This window comes from Camellia sinensis, chromosome 8, assembly GCF_055761805.1.
Source record: "Camellia sinensis isolate YWXY chromosome 8, ASM5576180v1, whole genome shotgun sequence".
In the NCBI taxonomy this organism is placed as follows: domain Eukaryota; kingdom Viridiplantae; phylum Streptophyta; class Magnoliopsida; order Ericales; family Theaceae; genus Camellia; species Camellia sinensis.
Genome location: NC_138968.1, coordinates 50,277,960 through 50,291,768, shown reverse-complemented (window position 1 = coordinate 50,291,768; position 13,809 = coordinate 50,277,960).

Sequence of the window (13,809 nt, the reverse complement as noted above, 5' to 3'; positions counted from 1 at the left end):
ACTGATGGCTTTAAAAATCACCAAGGATGAAGGCCTTAAGGCCTACGCAAAAAGGTACTACGAGGTGTTCAATCGAATACCCAAATGCAACCAAGAGGTGGCAGTCGTGTCGTTCAAGAACGGCCTGAAAGATGACTGCCCACTACGGAAGTCTTTGGCAAAGACATTGCCAAAAAGCATGGAAGAACTCATGGCGAGAGTCGAAAAGTACGCCAGAGCCGAGGAGGATGCGTCGGGAAACAAAGAGACAAAGCAGGAGAAAGGAAACGGCTCGCCGAAGCGAAGCCGAGGTAACAATGGACCGATCAAACAAGAAACGGAATTGAGGGCTAAACAGGTAGTAACGACTATATTCCGAGTCCCAATCCACAAAGTCCTGGATCAAATACGAAACCAACCCTATTTCAGAGGACCAACAAGAACACCAGGAGAATTTATGGGAAGAAACGTGGGTAGGCGTTGTGCTTACCACAATGAAGAAGGGCACCCAACTCAGGGTTGCAGAGCCCTAAAAGCACACTTAGAAGACTTGGTAAGGCAAGGCCATCTGAGGGACCTTGTCGATGAGGCCAGGACAAGGGAAGAACAGGCAAGATTGCCTCAAGCACCAGCAGCTCCGCCTCCCCCAGCACAGTAACCACAGGTAGGAGGACCACGGATGGTTAATGTAATTTACTCAAAAGTGAACGAAAACGACATATGAGGGGAGACCCAGAAGGTAAGACACCTACAACACGTAAATCAGGTCGGCCATAAAAGACCTCGGCCTGAAGAATGCCAGGGACCAACAATAGCCTTTACTGAAGCCGACCTAGAGATGGTCCAGCACCCGCACAATGATGCCTTGGTAGTATCCCTCCAAGTTGGGGAGTGCCAAGTGAAACGCATCTTGATTAATCAAGGAAACGCTTGCGACATCATGTATGTTAGATGTTACAAGGAACTGGGCCTTCATCCTGATGACTTGGAGCAATCCAACGGCCCGATGGTCGGCTTTAATAGAATGCCGACGTGGCCACTGGGCGCAACAAGCTTGGAAGTACAAGCTGGCACTAAAAAGATCAAGACAGAATTCGTGGTAATTGACACGCCTTTGCCATACAACATCATCTTGGAAAGGCCATGGTTGCATGCAATGGGGGCAGTTCCCTCAACATTGCATCAACTACTGCGATTCCCAACAGAGCATGGGATAGAAGAAGTTAGAGGCGATCAACTGCAGGCAAAGAATTGCTCCATGGCAGCAATGAAATCCACTTGCAACATTCGAGAGCCAGAGAAGGCAGAAATTGAAGATGAGGACGTGGAAGTCCTAGAAGACGTCGGCAAAGAACCAGCCGAGAAGAGCGAAGAGGCGCTAAAAAAGATCCTCGTCTAGGATGGAGATGAAGAACGTTTCTTTCTTCTCGGCTCGGGTTTAGCCGAAGAAGAGGAAAAAGAGTTGGAAACATTTTTGAGAGCAAATATGGAGGTGTTCGCTTGGACACCTTACGAAATGCCTGGCATTGACCCTGAGGTCACTTGCCACGAACTAAATGTTGACAAGTCGGCCAAACCTGTAATTCAGCGAGCCAGAAGACCAACGCTGATACACGTCGAAGCAGTAGAAGAAGAAGTAGACAGACTTTTGGAGGCCAGGGCCATTAGAGAAGTACACTACCCAACATGGCTATCCAATATAGTGGTGGTAAAGAAGAATAACGGTAAATGGAGGGTCTGCGTAGATTTTACAAGCCTGAACAAAGCTTGTCCCAAAGACAGCTTTCCTCTACCCAAAATTGACCAGTTAGTAGACGCCACATCTGGACATGGAAGGATGAGCTTCCTGAATGCTTACAGGGGGTACCACCAGATCGCCATGTACCCTCCAGACGAAGAAAAAATCGCATTTATCACCCCAAAAGGCCTGTACTGTTACAGGGTAATGTCTTTCGGGTTGAAAAATGTAGGGACAACTTACCAAAGGTTGGTAACCAAAATGTTCAAGCACCTGATTGGCCGAACAGTAGAAGTCTACATCGATGACATGGTCGTGAAGACCAAGGAACCTAAGGGTCATCTTGCCGACCTAAAAGAGGTTTTTGATATACTCAAAACATACCGGCTCCGACTCAACGCATCGAAGTGCGCATTTGGGGTTGGATCAGGTAAGTTTCTGGGGTACCTGGTAACAAGAAAGGGCATTGAGGCCAGCCCAGATCAAATCAAGGCCATCCTAGAGTTAAAGAGCCCGACATCTGCAAAACAGGTACAGATGCTAACTGGAAGGGCCGCAACCCTAAACAGGTTCATCAGCAGAAGCTCAGACAAATGTAAACTCTTCTTTAATATGGTGAAGAAGGCCACGGTCTTCCTATGGACTGAAGAATGTGAGGCTGCTTTGGCCGACCTAAAAAAGTATCTGACCACGGCTCCAGTCCTCTCAACACCTGAACCTAGAGAAGAACTGTTTTTGTATTTGGCAGTTTCAGAACACGCAGCAAGTGCAGTGCTAATCCGAGAGGAAAAAGGGGAGCAAAAGGCTATTTATTATGTAAGCAAAACCGTAGCCGATGCAGAAACAAGGTACCTACCACTAGAGAAATTAATGCTGGCCTTAATAATCGCTTCAAAGAAGTTGAACCATTACTTTCAAGCGCACAAGATTATAGTGCTAACAGAGCACCCGCTGAAGTCTTTGTTACAACAAGGAGACTTAACTGGAAGAATAGCAAGATGGGCAGTGGCCTTGGGTCAGTATGACCTGGAATTCAGACCGAGAACAGCAATTAAGGGCCAAGTTTTGGCCGACTTCGTAGCGGAATTCACGCCAGAATCCATCGAAGATCGGGCTCCATTCAGCCAAGATGAACAATGTCCAAGCAAATAAGGAGAAGCCCAGCCAAAGGCAAAAGAACAAGGAAAGGAAAAACTCAGACCCTGCAGCATTTACATCGGCGACTCCTTTCGCTTGCTTGTCGATGGGAGCTCAAACCGGCAAGGAGCGGGGGCAGGAGTGGTGTTGATATCCCCTGATGGGGAGATATTGGAACAATCTATTCGATTAGGGTTCAAGGCCTCAAACAATAAGGTAGAATACGAAGCATTGATTGCAGGACTAAAGCTAGCAGTGGCAGCAGAAGCAGATGAGGTAATAATTTTTTGTGATTCTCAACTTATAGTAAATCAAACAACAGGAGAGTTTGCAACCCGAGATGAGAGGATGTCGGCATACGCAAAGGAAGTCATCAGGCTGGCAGCCTTGTTTCGCAATTGCCGACTTCTTCAAGTCAGCCGAGATGATAACAACCACGCCGACGCGTTGGCCAACTTGGCAAGCTCAATGCAAACTGGAAAAACAAGGACAATAATGATTGACTATTTGTCAAACCCGAGCATAGAACAGCCGATCACAGAGCAAGAAGCAATGTGTGTGGACTTGGGACCAAGCTGGATGGATGCAATTGTTGCATTCCTGAAAAAGGAAAAGCTTCCAGAAGACCATAAGGAGGCACACAAAGTCAGATTGAAGTCGGCAAGATTCAATCTGACAACAGACGGACATCTCTACAGAAGGTCATTCACTGGACCCCTTTTAAGGTGCGTACACCCTTTATAGGTTGAAGATTTTCTATACGAAATTCATGAAGGGATTTGTGGAAGCCACGCTAGGTGCAGATCACTAGCTCACAGGGCCATTACCCAGGGGTATTGGTGGCCTTACATGCAAAAAGATGCAGAAGCCTACGTAAAGAAGTGTGAACAATGCCAAAGGTTCGCACCTTTGATACACCAGCCAGCTGCTGACCTGAACCCTGTATCCAGTCCATGGTCATTTGCCCAATGGGGCATGGATCTCATTGGGCAGTTGCCCCAAGCAACTGGGCAAAGGAAGTACTTGCTGGTAGCAACAGATTACTTCACGAAGTGGATAGAAGCAGAACCTCTTGCCAAAATCCGAGATGTGGATGTCAAGAACTTCATACGGAGAAACATCATCACCAGATTTGGCATTCCAAGAGCAATAGTTGCCGACAACGGAACGCAGTTTGACAGCAAACTCATCAGGAACTTCTGTGCGAAATTCAAGATAAAGAATTACTTTTCAACACCAAGTTTTCCCCAAAGCAATGGGCAAGCAGAAGAATCCAACAAAGTAATCTTGGATGGGATAAAGAAGAGACTGCAGGCAGCAAAAAGAAAGTGGGTAGACGAGTTGCCCAATGTACTTTGGGCATATCGGACTACGCCGAGAAGATCAACAGGGGAAACCCCCTTTGCAATGGCGTACGAAACAGAAGCTGTCATCCCTCTGGAGATCGGTATCCCAGGGATCAGAATCCAAGGAGTAGAGAATGGGACTAATGACATACTTCTAGCCCGAGATCTGGATATCTTAGAAGAAAGAAGGGAGAAAGCTGCAATTCAGCTCGCAGCATACCAGCAGCAGCTTGCTAGAGCTTACAATAAGAAGGTCAATCCAAGGGAATTTCAGGTCGGCGACCTAATCCTGAGAAAAGTTGTTGGCAACAAGAAGGACCTCAGAGCAGGCAAGCTTGGACCAAACTGAGAAGGACCCTACAGAATCACTTCGGTATTGGGCAATGGGAGCATACCGACTTGAAGACAATGAGGGCAAAGCATTGCCAAGACCCTGGAACACTTGTAATTTGAAAATTTTCTATCATTAGATGTTCCTTGTTTTTTTACCGACATCATCAATAAAATTTTAGCAGAGTTCTCCAAAGACTTATGAATTGATAAAAGATGCATAATAATTGTTTCTGAATAATGAGAACCCAAGTGGAACTCAGGTTCACATTGGGGCAGAGAGAAGACAGTAATGCTTAACGCTTGTTGAAATTTGTAGCAATTTACAAGTTGAAGTTAAGCCGAGATAATTGTTTATCTTCACTTGTTGAAATTTGTAGCAATTTACAAGTTGAAGTTAAACTAAAATAATGCTTAACGCTTGTTGAAATTTGTAGCAATTTACAAGTTGAAGTTAAACTAAAGTAATGCTTAACGCTTGTTGAAATTTGTAGCAATTTACAAGTTGAAGTTAAGCCGAGATAATTGTTTATCTTCACTTGTTGAAATTTGTAGCAATTTACAAGTTGAAATTAAGCCGAGATAATTGTTTATCTTCACTTGTTGAAATTTGTAACAATTTACAAGTTGAAGTTAAACTAAAGTAATGCTTAATGCTTGTTGAAATTTGTAGCAATTTACAAGTTGAAGTTAAGCCGAGATAATTGTTTATCTTCACTTGTTGAAATTTGTAACAATTTACAAGTTGAAGTTAAACTAAAGTAATGCTTAACGCTTGTTGAAATTTGTAGCAATTTTCAAGTTGAAGTTAAGCCGATATAATTGTTTATCTTCACTTGTTGAAATTTGTAGTAATTTACAAGTTAAAGTTAAGCCGGTATAATTGTTTATCTTCACTTGAAGTTGAAGTTAAAAACAAAGACAAGAAAATTGCCGAGTTATATCATCGGATTGGCATAATCGAGGTATGTCACCCTGAGAAAGTTACACAAAGAAGGAAGAGTGTACATATGCAGAATATTGTAAGTATAGAATCATGCAAAGACAAAAAAGAAAAGACAGGAGTGCAAGCACTTAGAAAAGAAAAGGTATGTTCATTCACCAAAGGGCACATTGGCCACACAAAAAGCATACATTGTTCCAAAAGATAAAGAAGCAACAAAATACAAGTAAGCAAAAGAAGAACATAAAACTAAGGGTCCTCTCCACCAGATTGTTGAATTTGAAGATCAGATACCACCTCGGCCTCCTTCTCTGCCGCTATCTTGGCGTCAATTTCTTGGAGCGTTTCTTCAACAGTCTTGACCTCAGAAGGGATGTTGGCTGGGGCAATGTCGGGAACAGCTTCTTGGACAACCTCATCGCCTTCTTCATCTTGAGTCAAGTCTAGGACTTGCTCATTCTGAAGAGGGGACTTGGCCCCATCAGCATCTTTTGATTTTTTAATCAAAGCCTCGTCCTCTTCCTCCTCGGCCTCATCCTCAGCATCAGATTCGCCGAGATCTTCACTTGGAGTTGGGGCTGGAGGAAATGGCAAGGGAATGGCATCGGCCTTCCGCAATGGAGAGTCATCAGGAACATTAAGCTTTTTAAGAAGGGACATCCAACCAAGGGTGAAACCCTTGTTGCATGCTTCCTTCACTTGTTTTTCGTAGGCCTCAGTAACGTCGGCCATACCTGTGAGTACGCCTTTTCATCAGCGTCCTTGATTTCAGCTTCTTTGGTGGCCAGGGCCTCCTGAAGCTCTTTTTCAGCTTGGGCCATTTTTTCCTCGGCCTCTCCCCTTTTCGATTCGGCCACCTTCCTAATGGCCTCAGCAGCCTCAGCCTTTTCGTCGGCTTCGGTCTGAGCCTTGATAGCTTTCTCAGTTTGGTCTTCCAGCTTCTTCATTTTTGACTGGAGGCCTTTGTTGGTCTTTTGGAGGCTGGAGACCTCCCTCTTCATCTCGGCAAGCCTCTCTCTGTTCTCAAAAGACTGCATTGAGAAAGAGTGGGCATGCTAGATGGCCTGAAAGAAAACAGAGGTATTAAAGAACATTCAAAGTGTGAAATAAATAGAGAGAAAAATTTACCAAATAGAAGACATTTACCTGAACAGAATGTTGAAGCATTAGAGCATAGTTCTCATATTCACTATACTGGGCGTTTTGTTCCAGGTCGCCTGGAAGAAGCAGGGCGGTACTCAGTGCGACGCCGACGTTTATATCATCAGCACTATCACTTGCCATGACAGGCTTGTCTTCCAAAGTAATTGTGGTGGCCCACGGGCATCGGGTTTTTTTGATCCCGAAGTTGTGGCGGAGGAAGACCTCGGCTTTTTTGGTTGTTGGGATTCTGATGGTTGAGACTCAGAGCGCCTCTTCCCAGCAGAAGGCTGAGATTTATCACTCTCAGCCAACTTTGAGATAGGCAGAGTGTCTTCAGACTCAACCCGAGCTACCTTGGCCTTTGGTTGAGCCTTTTTTATTCTTTTTGGTTTTGCTGGAGGTTGGGTTTGTGTTGGCTGCTCGTCAATGGATGATGGAATGTTGGCTAGGAGGTCTTTAGCAACTGGCTTTGCGCGACCCATGTCGGCTGTAAGAACAAGATGTCGGCGACGCTTTCTTTGGGATGGTGGAATGAGGTATGGAGCCGAGGTCGACGGCTGTTCTGCTAGATCAGAGGTTGATCCTTGGTCTGTTCGTGATGTTGATGCAGCTGGAAGAGTTGTAGCAGAGGGAGGAGATAAGCTCTTCTTCTTCTTTTTTCTAGGGACGTCAGGGAGAGCTGATTTGTATGTTGGGATGAAGTTGAGAAGCATGGGTGCCTTTCGCTTCTGGATTGTTAAATCCAGAAGTCTCTTCAAGTCTTTGCTGGGGACAACGGATTGGCAAAAATCTTTCGGTGGCTGACGAACAGTTGCAAAGAGAACAGACGTCAGAAACAGATAAAGTATACAAGACTTTAAAAGTAAAACAAGTATGAATGCAGGGCTCTTACCATTACCCTCTATAAAGACTGATCATGGGAGAGGGAAGAGATGGAGGTCTTCATCTGGGGCGAACTCCCAGTTCCCCGAGGTAATGAAGTAATCATCACCAGCTCCCTTGTTGGAATCTGGGAGGTCGGCTACAATTTTGAAATTTGTGGACCTCGGCTTAAGGTAATAAATGTAGCTTTTTTCTTTCAAGTTAAGGCCACACATGGTATAGCAATATTGGATGTCGGCAAGGGTGATCCTAGCGTTTTCCTGTTTAGCTAGGGCTATAATACCATTGATCACTCGGTAAGAATTGATGGCCAGTTGCATAGGGTTCAACTTGTAGTAATGGAGAACCTCACGAAACAGAATATTTAGTGGAAGCCGAAGTCCACACTCGATAAAGGCGACTACGAGGAAAGGCATGGAGTCGGCAGTGGGCATGATGGAGTCATCATCCCTAGCCAACCTCAAATGGACGTCGGCTGGGATCTCAAACTCCTGTCTAAAGTATTCTAATTTAGAAGGGGTGTTTACCCTATGTTTCCACATACCCATGATATCAGCTTAATCTTAGAAGGTCGGTCTCAGAAGATGTTTTTAAAAGGTTATTGGGACCTCAGCAAACAATAAGGTTGGTGCAGGTTTCAGTTTTTTCCTAAGTTATGGGTTCTACAGACAAATCCCAGACCTAAATCTATGGAAACACGGATTGAAAGCAAGAATCTGGAAAAGATGCAAAAAACAGAAAATAAAAACGAAGTTTCAGAAACAAGAATTGAGATGGGCTATCAAGAACATGAAGAATGCAAGAGTATATGGCCAAGAACAGTGGCAAAAGTGCAAAGAAGTGGCGAAACAGTGCGTGTGTTCAAAATAAAGGCAAAATCATGGATGAATGCATTCAGATGTACGATTTATGAATTAAAAAAGCTTGAAACAGTACTGTAATGGCGACAGCAAATGAAGAAGAAACATCAAGGAACTGAAAACGAAAGGAACCGTAGCTTACCAGAAAAAAGGAAACCGGAAAGGGATTTGCCGATGTCCTACGACGATTTCAGAAGTAGAAGACCGGTGGAAATCTCGCCGGAAGGGGTGAACGGAGGAGGTTGCAGAGCTTTGGAAGCTTGAGCGATAGAGGATTTCGAAAGCTAGAGAGAGAGAGCAGGAGATTCGAATGAAAAAGTGAAGAGACGGAAAAAAAAGGGAAAAAAGTTTTTGATTAAACAGAAACGACGGCAAAAGCAATCAATACGCCTAGAAGAACGAGGGCGTCAGACGGCGCACGTGAGAAAAAAGATGGCTAACAAGCGCGCCACGTGTATGAACCAATAAGAGGGAAGCGCATGTCTAAAACGGTTGGGTTGAAGTGCATGACAGCTCATGCGCGTGAGAAGTTCCCTAAAAAAATCTTGACCCTTTAGGGAAAGCATGTCGGCCAGAAATGAATGATCTCGGCTGTCAAATTTTAAGCCGATTTACTGGAAGAAAATATAGATATAGGTTCCATCACCTCGGAATGCCGAGGTAATAGAACCTAGGGGGCAGTTGTGGGGATGTATTTTCTGAAATACCCACACGTGGCAAGGTGACGCCGACGTGTCAGCCGAGGTGCCACGTGTCTTGGTTGTGATGCCAAGGTTATCTCGTCAGGGCCGAGGTTATCTTCGAAGATATCGGAATCCGAGATAAAAGGGATAAGAGACAAGAAGTCCTAGAATGAAGAGGAGACTTAGTCAAGATGAGGATAAATCTCTTAGGGAGTTTATCTTTATCACTTGTGAAATCTAAAGTAAGTACTGAGTTGGAGTCCATAGAAGTCAGGCTTCTAGTGGGACTAGGATTAAGGTAACTATAAAGAGAGGCACCCTCGTGGGTCTAAGGTACGCAATTTTATGCTTTGAGCAGTAAGTTTAGCACTTGATTATCTTTGAGAGATATACTGACTTGATCGTCGGAGTGCCCCCGGGTGGAAGAGCCACCGCCGAGACTTTTCTTTCTGTTACAGGGTAGCTGAAACCATCTATTCTGCCAGTGCTCTCTAGCTGGTAACTAAACGGGCAGTGTGGTCAGAAAATCACTCACACACCAATCATTAGCTAACGTTGTGCTATATTTCAACTTTGCTCAACTCTATCAAATTTAACATGGTATTATTGGCTCTATTGTTCAATAAAATTATTATTTGAATATTAATATATATTAATTTTAGTAAAATTATTTGTATATTTTGATAATTATAGTTCTATCGTATTATAAAAGTGTAATTGTCATATAATAATTTTGTATGATATATATTAAATTATAAAATAGTAAAATAAATACTCATTTTGATATTAAAAATATGAGTTAAATTAGAAGAATTATTAGTAACATAAAATTAAAAGTAATTCTAACTATTTAATTTTCTTTTATATTGATTTGGAAAACAAAAATATGTAAAAATAGAAATTATATAAAATTTATTAAAACAATTAAAGGTAAATATGTTGTAGTTGGATTAACATATAATGATTTTATATGATATATATATATATATATATATTAAATTATGAAATTGTCAAATAAATACTCTTAATTAAATTAAAATGTCAACTATATAAAAGAAATTGAACAACAAATCAAGAAAAATCACATAAAAACATCTAAACCAAAAAAAGAAAAAGAAAAAACGAAAACATTCAAACGATAGATACATCTCAGTGTGTAAAGTGATTAGTTATCTGTAATATGATGTCAAAACATAAAAGAACTTACTGTTCAACAATTAAACAGTAACTCAAACAATAAATTCAAACTTTAGAGATTCCTCGAGGGTATCATTGTTGTGAAGATTTTTCCTCTTGCGAGTTGTGATCATATAAAATAATATAAGAAATGAAGTATATTTTTATATATAGAATCATTATAAAATTTAAACGACAAATCCATACTATAGAATTGGTATTGGGTATAGAATAATGCATGAGAAAATTAAAAAAAGAAGAAGAAGGCAATTTAGCATTAAAAAAATTTCTAATACCTTTGAAAAAATTAAGAAAAACAAACGTGAAATGCAACATTAGTATTAGATTTGTGAATTATCTCAATTTATCATGAAAAATATATGGAAAAGAAATATTTGTCAAATAAAATCTGTATAAAATATATAAAGTTAGTAAAATTTAAATTAAGTTTGGATTTGTATAGAATTCTATATGTGACATGACTATTTAAAAAAAAAAAAAAAACTCTTATAATGTGTTACTTAAATATATAAAAAACACTTCTTCTAATAATATATGCACATATATATGTGTACACATATATATATATATATATATATATATATGATTTGACAACCCTCTCTGCTTTATATCTCTCGTGAAGGGACTCACATATAAATGAAGGCACTTATTTTGAATTATTTCACCTAAATTTATAGCTCTATTATATCTTCCAATCCAGAGGATATTATTGATTGTATTGAGCCTTTCGTTTCTATGAACATGAATAAACTATTGACTCCTTTGTCAGCGAACAAGTCCGTCGATCAAGTTTCCAAATGAGTCGAAGCTCTATGTTTTCAAAGAAGTTGTTGAGAGTGTTAAATCATACTCTTATTACTTTAATCCCTTAGGTGAAATGTCTGATGAGTATGAATTATTTAGTCTTCCCAAACTAGGCCTAATTGTTACCTATAAGTCTTTGAAATGTTTTGTATTAGATCCTTTCCAATTGTGAGGCTTTGGCCTCCCTGGTGTCTGATACACAAGAGGTGTTTATTATCGGTCTGCTAAATCTTGGTAACATGCATCTTCATTGGTTATGTGTCACGTCCTTATTCTCAAAAGGTTAATTATGTGGAATTTAATTTAACTTGAGTGTTATTTTATCAAGTAGAAACTCATTTATCCTTTCTAGTATTCTCAGGCATATGAATAAATAAGGAAAATTGTGTTTCAGTGAAGTAAATGAAGAAATAATTTCATTTTCATGATACAATGTTTGGTGCAAGTTTTTCGTGTGTCTTAGAGTTACACAAAAAAAATATTATTATCTATAATGCAATTGTTTTGTAAATGTTCCACCTATTAGCAATTTGCCCGATAAACAAAGGGAAAAGGGGAAAATGAGGAAAATGAGTAGTGGTCCGTCGTGTTTGCTCTAAATGGGGCATTGGTTCTCTTCATCTTGATATGTTTGTCTGACTATAAAGTCTCGCTTGGAGACTAAACATCTTAGTCACAAAATTACTATAACTTGTCATATCACTCTCTCTACTTTTCTACATATTTTTTATAAAAAACTAAAAAATTATTAAAATAACCTATTTCCAAACGAAATCTAAAATTCCACTTAAATGATTTTAGCACATGGATTTTGAATTAAATACTAACCCATGGGTTCAACATGATCCAACCACTCATTAAACTAGGCCCAACAAAATTGATTTCATGTCATGGGCATGACATCTAAAGTTCAACACAACATCAAAAATCTAAAACATAAAAAATTCTACTCTAATAGTTAACAGAACACCAATCAATATGTGAATTTTATAAAATAAATTTCTCATCCTTACACTCTCGACAGTTAACCCAATATACTAGACCTATATAGGAACAACATACAAATTATTTGAGATGGGGAACTATTTATTGACAATACAAAAATGGAGATTTAAGGTGCAGAATTCTACCTAGTAGTTAATCCGACTACCATCCGGTTGAAGAATTTTATAAAATTAATTTGAGAGAATTTTGATATGAAAATTTTACAAAGTATATTATACTCATGTGTGGGTATTAATTTTTGACCTCACAACTAAATTAAATCTCCTAATCGAGATCTAAGGAACTTAGCCGTAGAGTATACGGAAGAATTAAAGAACTCACCACCTGCACACAAGAAGACAACAAACACCACAGTGGCTCGTCTATCTGGAGACACTCTGACAATCAAGTTAGTTAATGTATCTCTCAAATATATCAACACAAACAAACAATTCACAAGAAAAAACTTACCTTAGACCCACAGGAGTGCCTTGCTTTTATAGCCAGCAATGCCCTCGTCCTCTAGAAGTATCACTCGATCTTTTATAAGGATAAGATCTATCACAACTCACTATTCAAATTCTGATGAATTTTTTCAAGAGTCTCATCTCTATCCAAATAGGTAGCTTGATATCATTTAGAATTCTTGTTTTCCTTCCGAATATCTTGGATTTCAATATAACAGTATCATATTTCGGCATCTCGTTCCATCCATGTGACACCTCGGCCACGTGGACAACCCTAATAATGCATAAATACAGTTGTTTCAGATGTTTTGCAAGTCACTAAATTAGCCATGGCTTTTTTTTTTTTTTTTGGGTAAGAGAATATATATATATATATATATATAACTATAACGATCATAATACACACAAAATATAAAGGGCATATCCTAGGCTAAATAGATGAAAATTGTATAATCCTCCAATCATTATTTAACGAAGGTTTTGTTTTCGCATAAGTTAAGAATAATTTCGCTACAAGACAGTCTACAAGGCAATGCAATGATTTGGATTGAGATTTTCCACCACATCATTCTTGTAATAAAATCAAATCAATGGTTATAATTCTTTTTAAAAAAATCTCAAATAGAAAAATATTTTGCGTCCCTAATTTTGTACTCTCAAATCAATCTTAGTGGTGTGTCATAAGTCATATAATTTGAGAATTCTACTAAAATATAAGATTCATCTAATGAGTACTTGTCATGTTATTGAGGATTAGTGTAGAAATTCCAAAATTGGTGAGATGTGTATTATTACTCTTTGAAATAACCATAAATTCACATGACTATTTGACAACCATTGAATTGTTGCAACTATGTAATAAGGAGTCTGAATCCTCAGTAGTGCTTTCTTACAGTGTTTCGTGTTCCAAAACGACTTTATTTTGGGACAAAAATTCCAAAAAACAAACAAACAACCAAACAAAAAAATACAGAAGCTAAGAGAAAAGAAGAAAAAAAGATGGAAGAGAGAAGCTGAGAGAGAAGAATAAAGACAGAAAACACAGGCGACCAATCTTCAGGGGCCCTCACAAGTTCGACCACCTACCACGGTGATCCCCCACAACTGGCGTCCTTTTCCCCACCTCATCCCCCTTTCTCTCTTGAGTGACAGTGGCAAAACACTAACCCTCTCAATTTTGGAGGCTTCAATAACGGTGGCGACGACGATGGTAGCGTGATAGTTTTCTAACAAGGTAGGGAGGCGGAGGGTATCGACGAGAACCCTAGATCTAGGGTTTCAAATCGCAAGAACCCTAGATCTAGGGTCTTAGATCG